Consider the following 8,250-nt stretch of genomic DNA (forward strand, 5'->3'; position numbering starts at 1 on the left):
CTAGTCTTTTAGTGTCTCTCAAGGCGTATGGGATAGAAACCAACTAGCTAGGTCTAGAACATACAAATTATCATACTATAAAGTATTTAAAGTCCTCCAAATCTGATCAAAACTGGATTTCCTTTCCATGCCTGTTTCCCATAATTTCCCTAGACTTCTTCCTTACTCAAGCAAGGGACTCTTCACATCAACTCCCTAAACAAGTTCTTCTTAGTCTGGTCTTGGCGTCTTCCCTCATTCCACCAACTGAAATGTTCTCACTCTTTCCAGGTTAAATCTCTCCTTGACTGTGAAGACTTTCCTAAACACTGGAGAAACACTATAGGCATTCCTTGGAGATATTGCAGGTTTGGTTTCAAACCATTACAATAAAGCGATTATTGCAATAAAGCAAGTCACACAAATTTTTGGTTTCACAGTGCATATAAAAGTTGTGTTCACACTACACTATAGTCTATTAGGTGTGCAATAGTATCATGGCTAAAAAAGCAATGTACATACCTTGATTAAAAAAATACTTTATTGCTGAAAAATGGTGACCATCATCTGAGCCTTCAGTAAGTTGTAATCTTTTTGCTGGTGGAGGGTCTTGCCTTGACGTTGGTGGCTGCTGACTGATCAGGGTGGGGATTGCTGAAGGTTGGGGTGGCTGTGGCAATTTCTTAAAATAAGACAACAATAAAGTTTTCTGCATCATTTCACTCTTCCTTTCATGAAAAATTTCTCTGTAGCATGCATTGCTGTTTGATAACATTTTACCCATAGTAGCACTTTTTCCAAAACTGGAGTCAATCCTCTCAAACCTTGCTACTGCTTTTTCAACTAAGTTATGTAATATTCTAAATTCTTTGTTGTTATTTCAGCAATCTTCACAGCATCTTTCCCAGGAATAGATTCTCTCTCAAGAAACAGCTTTCTTTTCTCATCCAAAAGTATCAACTCATCCCTTGAAGTTTTATCATGAGATTGCAGCAATTCAATCACATCTTCAACCTCCACTTCTAATTCTAGTTCTCATACTATTTCCACCATATCTGCAGTTACTTCCTCCACTGAAGCCTTGAACATCTCAAAGTTGGAATCAACTTCTTCCAAACTCCTGTTAGTGTTGACATTTTGACCTCTTCCTGTGAATCATAAATGTTCTTAATGACATATAGAATGGTGAATCCTTTACAGAAGGTTTTCAATTGACTTTGCCCAGATCCATCAGAGGAATCACTATCTATGGCAGCTATACCCTTACAAAATCTATATTTTAAATAATAAGATTTGAAAGTTGAAATTACTCCTTGATCCATGGGCTACAGAATGGATGTTGTGTTAGCAGGCATGACAACAACATTCATCTCATTGTACATCTCCATGAATGCTCTTGGGTGACCAGGTACATTGTTAATGAGCAGTAACATTTTGAAAGGGATCTTTTCTCCTGAGCAGCACGTCTCAACAATGGGCTTAAAATATTTAGTAAACCATGTTGTAAACATATGTGCTGTCATACAGGCTTTGTTGTTTCATTTCTAGAAAATAGGCAGAATAGATTTAACATAATTCTTAAGGGCCCTAGGATTTTCAGAATGGTAAATGAGCATTGGCTTCAACTTAAAGTCACCAGCTGCATTAGCCCGTAACAAGAAAATCACCTTTTCCTTTGAAGCTTTGAAGCCAGACATTAACTTCTCCTCTCTAGCTGTGAAAGTCTTAGATGGCACCTTTTTCCAATATAAGGTTTTTAAATCTACATTAAAAATCTGTTATTTAGCGTAGCCACCTCCGTCAATTTTCTTAGCTAGATCTTCTGGATAATTTCCTGCAGCTTCTACATCAGAATTTGCCATTTCTCCTTGCACTTTTTTTGTTATGGAGACAGCCTTTTGCCTTAAACTTCATGAACCAATGTCTGCTAGCTTCAATTTTTCTTTTGCAGCTTCCTTACCTCTGTCAGTCATCATAAAATTGAAGAGTTCGGGTCTTGTTCTGGATTAGGCTTTGGCTTAAGGGAATGTTGTGGCTGGTTGATTTTCCATCACGACCACTAAAACTTTCTCCATATCAGCAATAAGGCTGTTTTGCTTTCTCATCGTTCATGTGTTCAGTGGAGCAGCACTTTTAATTTCCTTCAAGAACTTTTCCTTTGCATTCACAATTAGGCTAATTGCTTGGCACAAGAGGTGTAGCTTTCAGCCTATCTTGGCTTTCAACATGCCTTCCTCACTACGTTTAATCATTTCCTGCTTTTTATTTAAAGCAAGAGATGTGCTACTATTCCTTTCACTTGAACATGTAGAGGCCATTGTAGGGTTATTAATTAGCCTAATTTCAATATTGTTGTTTCTCAGGGAATAGGGAAGTCTGAGGAGAAGGAGAGAGATGGGGGAACCGCTGGTCAGTGAAGCAGTCAGAACACACACATTAATCAATTAAGTTCTCTGTCTTACCACAGAAACACAAAGGATTATAAGAGAATACTATGAAAAACGATATGCCAACAAACTGGATAATCTAGAAGAAATGGATAAATTCTTAAAATCATGCAACCTCCCAAAACTGAATCAAGAAGAAATACAGAATCTGAATAGACCAATCACAAGTAGAAAGATTGAAACAGCAGTCAAAAACCTCCCAAAAAAACAAAAGGATTTTTGCTCGACACAGGGTTGCCACACACCCTCAATTTGTAAAAAACACAATATCTGCAAAGTGCAATAAAGTAAAACACAATAAAATGAGATATGCCTGTAGTTCTCTTTTCTAAAGTTTCAATGCACCACCCTCTGAACTGCATTCAACATTGTATTGTCATAAATAAGCATTCACGTGAGCATAACTTACCTATTTAACAAGTTGTAAGGTACTTGATAACAGGTGCCACTTGTTATGCATTTTTTTTGTTCTACATTTAGAATAGTTCTTGGTGCATGGTAGAGATTTAAGAAGTACTTGTTGAATTGAATTGAATGCGTACTTTTTCTTTGCTACTTCTTTTATACCCAGGTGTAGTATCTATACATATTTTAGCATAGAAATGATATTGATGGAGATATTTTATAGTGTTTCTAATTTATACATTTAAACCCCCAGTTACAACAGTTAAAAATCAGTCTATTTTTTATTGAAAATAAATGTTATTGACATAATAACAAAACATAGGCATAGATACCACCTGAACAGAGTAATGCAGTATGATAAAATATTTTTATGACTACAGAGACATGTTTACAAAGTTTCTTTTCTACTTTAAATGCACCCAAATGCAGCACGAATTCATATTTTCCATTTTTTTCCATTACTATTTAATCAACAAAACTGATGTTCACACTCTACCTTTAGACAGAAGCCTGATGGTCACGTTAATTGGGTAGTATTACAGAAATATTTGCATAATTCAGTAAAGAAAAAATAGTTAATGAGGAAAACATGCAAAAAAGAGAAACAATTTTAAGATAACTATAGGTAAGAAAAAAAATTTAGGTAAGAATCTGTTCACTTCTAAATGCTTTATAAATAATACTTAAAAATTTGTTTCTTACAATTCAATGATGGCCCTTTCTCAATTGCTTTGTTTTTCAGTTACCATATACAATTATTTAATTTTTTAAGTTGTTTGCCAAATAATCCTGTATAAACATATCTTATACAACAAGCAATAAAACCTTTTCACAAATACCACTGTAAAGTTATTTTCAAGTCCAAATACTTTAGAAGAATTCCCGCCCCACCCCAGGAATTAGCAATATGCTTCTTAGCAAAACTTCAAAGTAGGAACATGATTTTGCGTTTGGCACATCATAAGTAACTGTGCTGGTTGCCAGGTTTCCTACTGATTGCGTGTATGCTAACTTAGTAATCTGCTTTAGTTAACTAAACCACAACTTTGAGTCATCATTCCTCTGAGAGACAGATACTGTACTAGGGAAATAAACGATGTGCCACAATTTTTTTTAAATGATGTCACCCATTTTTACTGGATCAGTATCTCAGCTTCCTATGTTGTGAATACATGGATTTCAACTGACATGAGATTTTATTTCCACTGAGATAGCTAATGTGAAGGTGAGAACTGAAGAGTGAAAATCAGCAATAGACAATAAGACGAACTGTGGCATTTATTTCTATGAATATCATCTGAAAGAATATTTTATACATTTTATACTAGACTTAATGTTTGTGAAAAAGATATTAAAGCTACTAAATCTCTTTGATAAGCCACAGAAACCCTCAAATAAGATATTCACTCATTAAATACATCTCTCTGATTATGTGATTTCAGTAACTAATGTTCTTGGATTTTAATTCACACACAATAACAAAGGCATTATACTTTACTTATGCTTTCTTGTGGTTTTTTAGGTAACTTCATGACCTTCCTTGAAATTAAGTTTTATTTCTAGTATGTTTTACCAAAACTAAACAAACAGATGGTAGAGCTGTCAAAAATCTTCCATTCGGGGACAAGCCGGTAGCATAGCAGTTAAGTTCGCCCGTCTGCTTCAGCAACCCGGGGTTCATCGGTTCAGATCCTAGGCACAGACCTACTCACCACTCATCAAGCCATGCTTCAACTCTACAACTAAGATGGACGACTATGTACTGGGTCTTTGGGGAGATAAAAAGAAAAAAAAAAGGAAGATTGGCAACAGATGTTAGCACAGGGCCAATCTTCCTCAAAAAAGAAAAAATCTTTCATTCAGAGTATATTTCTCTAACTAATAATGCCTTAGCATATTACACATGATCTTTTTTGATGAAAAATTAAACTTCTTTCTACAAAGATGAAGAATTATTATTTACAGATACAACTATTTAAATTTCCTTTAAAAAAAAAAGTAAAACTACGTATCTCACAATTTGGTTGCTTTTAAAGAAATCCCATTTCCCATAGATTTACATTAAATGATTAACAACTCCCTGGATACTTTTCATAACCAACAGCAGAGAAAGGCTCTGAAGGGGAAAAGGAGGAGTATAATTCAGACTCTCTCGTACTATATGTGTGAGAATTTAAATCCAAGATATAACATCACACTTCTGGGAAAAGAACATTATTATTCATCAAAAATTATGAATCTGGAAGTAAGAAAAGTTCTTCAGTCATAGCAAGGAGAAGACTTGAGTATCAATGCCCTCTAACCTCTGACTCAAATCTTTCACATCTTATAATACAAACATAATTCCAACAATGAAGAATATTGAAAGGACTTCCAAGCATCCAACACGGAAACCTAACACATTCCATCCTGGTATTCTGCTACCAGTAAGAGCCATTCATAATGCGAGTTCAACAGGGCAATCTAAAAAGTCTGCATCTAAAAATGCAAGTACTACATGCCCCAACACACACGTGGCCTTTTTCCATCTCTTTTATTTTTCTCCCCAGTGAGTTAAAAGTAGAGCTAATGACAGTGTTGATGGAAGCAAAAAAGGAAGCCAGAGACAGAAAAAGTAGAGCATTGGGAGGTTATGAGGATCTGCCTTTTTATGAAATTTTTTTCCCCTAACATTGTCCTGGATGTGAATTTCGGAGGTTCTGAATCATAGTTATTCAAGACATGATGGGCAGATTGATTATTTGACTGGCAGGTGATAGAGTGGAGGAAAAGAAGGAAGGACTGTTCCCTTCAACATCTATTTCTCTACCTGATAAGTAGAGAAACACTATGCATAATTACTGTACAAAAATAGTGCAATTAATTATCATGACTCTCATATCACACGAAGATCTCAGTGTGTGACTGTAAATGCTCCCAAGCACACTGAATTCCAGTGATATAGAAATAGTCCACATGTAAAACTAACCAAAATCCAATAGAAAGTTACCCAAAAACAAGGTTTATAAACATATCTATTTTCTTCACTAATATCCTAAATCCTAGGATTCTGCCTGGCGCATAGTAGGCATTCAATAAATATTGAATGAGAGAAAGAAAGGAATATTCTTGTAGATTATCATGAATATTAATTTGGAAAAAGACATACAAAATTTTGAAATCCACTTTAAAACCAGACAAGTGGGGCAGTCTTTGTAGCTGTCAATAGGATCACTGGATTAGAAATTCTATAAGCTGTTTCTGAAGGCCATCCCAATTCAGAGCTTCATCCTGTGGCAATCGAGAGACTTGAATTCAACCTCATGATTCAGATAATCTAAAGGGTATATCATTTTAAAGATATTCAATTCTTATGTGTAACTTATTTTTAAAAAGATGAAAATGGATGAGCTGCGTTGGGAGTCTAAAATAATTAGACTTTTGAAAGCAAAGGAGATGCCTCTCTTTACCATCTATTTATAGGGGAGTTAGAACGAAACACCTTGAGATTTGCTCATGAAATTTGTTTAAAGCCGTAGGCTGTGAATTGATGAGGTGTGGTGGTACAGAAGAAAAGACATGTGTGGACAAATTATGTGGCTTTCCCAGCCCAAGTGCCACTTATTAAGAGTTTATGATCTGCCCACCAAGTGGCCAGATATAGTCCCTATGACCTTCACCACACACTTGGTTATTGGCATTTTGACACCTTTTTTGCACAGCAGGGGGCATTCCTGACACTATCAATGTAATATACCTGTTTCAGATCACAAACATGACTCACTAACCTTAGGGCAGAAATCTAACATAATCAAATATCCTTTTGCCGCCTAACTCAAGTCAACAGGGGTGGATAGATAGGAAAAATAACGTAAACGACATACGAGAAATGCTCAAGAATTCATGTGAGGCTTTTCTGTTTTCAGAGTCCACAGTCTGTCACAGTTTCCAGGTTATTAATTATTTTGTGAACAGTGCACTAAAAAAAGTTCAAAATATGGATGCTGTGATTTAGGGGAATTACACTCTTTAGCAGAATGACTTTTACTAATCTTTTCTTTTGAATAGAAAATGTTCATGGTCTCAGATATGACAGAGAAAAGTTTTCAGGAATTAAACATCCTTTTTTCATTTCTTCTAACTTCCCCAAAATTACCTCTTACAATCAATTCAAAACATAACATTCTCTATTTTGGTCACACCACTCTTCTCTCTAAAACCTATATCTTCTGTATTCGTATTTTTCAGTTATCTAGATTTGACAATAATTACCTGAAAAGTTCAGAAATGACCAGTCTGTTCCCAGCTTGTCTCATTTACCGAACCTCTTGATAACCAGGGCCAGGACCAGGATGCCTCACTCGCTTCACCCTAGTCCCTTCCCTGCTGATAACCCGATGCTAATTATGTCCCTAAGCAGTAAAACTGGCAATATTTTAAGATACAAAGTGATGAAAATTACTAATACTATTAGATTTTTAAATTGTAAAACACTATTGTATCATCATGTTGTCTCTAATGATGCCTCCTCACTTTAATCAGATAAGATGAAAAAAGTAGACTTCAATATTTGAGAAAAGCTTATCTCCCAAGATTTTTATGGAACTTAGTTTAGATGAAAAAGGTCACATTATATGCTTACCATTTCTCTTCATTACTTGAATCATGTTTAAAGAGCAACTTTCATAATGCATATGCTTGTATTACAGGTAGACTAAGATTTCTTCTATATGAAGAGAAGATAAAGAGAGAAGTTAACCTTTTGGCTCCAATGAAAGCATAATTTTCTTATTTCAGAAGTTCGATTATTAAAGAAGTATCCTGTTTTGATGGCTCTTCAGAGAGAACATTCATTATGTTCATTATGTATTACCATAATAAGATTGTTTAAATGTTGCTGAATCATACTAAAGGACAATTCTATCTCCTTTCTAATGAGATATAAGATGTGGCAGCTTTGGTGGCAAGATGACAGCCCTGGTCCCTTCCATGAACAAGGAGCAAAAAGGCAAGGAGACGAGTGAGTACAGGAAAATCTAGAGTAGCATATAAAAAAGCCAGATACATTCCACATTCCGCATCTAGTTCCCTGGCAGGTGCTTCCCTTCTGACTTCTATGGAATCACATCACCTTCACCCTAAGCAGGTCCAATAACAGATCCATTAGTTGTTAAATCAACCACCTTCCCAGCCCCACAAGAGGCTTGTGGGAACTTCCAGGTGCCATCTGGGCCATTTCTTAGGTTGAACTTAGAGCAGCCTAAGGAAGCCGGAACATCCAGGCTTTACTCTGTCTTACCTATAGGAAGGCACTGAATCTATTTTGATGTGGTCATGTTTCAGAGTGGCTCAGGGCAGTCTATATGGCAATCTTTCTCCAGAAATTTGAATGGGAAACAGGAAAAAATACCTTTTCTTTGTGCCTCAATTCTCATTAAGG

This window comes from Ceratotherium simum, chromosome 12, assembly GCF_057802395.1.
Source record: "Ceratotherium simum simum isolate JZ-2026a chromosome 12, ASM5780239v1, whole genome shotgun sequence".
Taxonomy (NCBI): domain Eukaryota; kingdom Metazoa; phylum Chordata; class Mammalia; order Perissodactyla; family Rhinocerotidae; genus Ceratotherium; species Ceratotherium simum.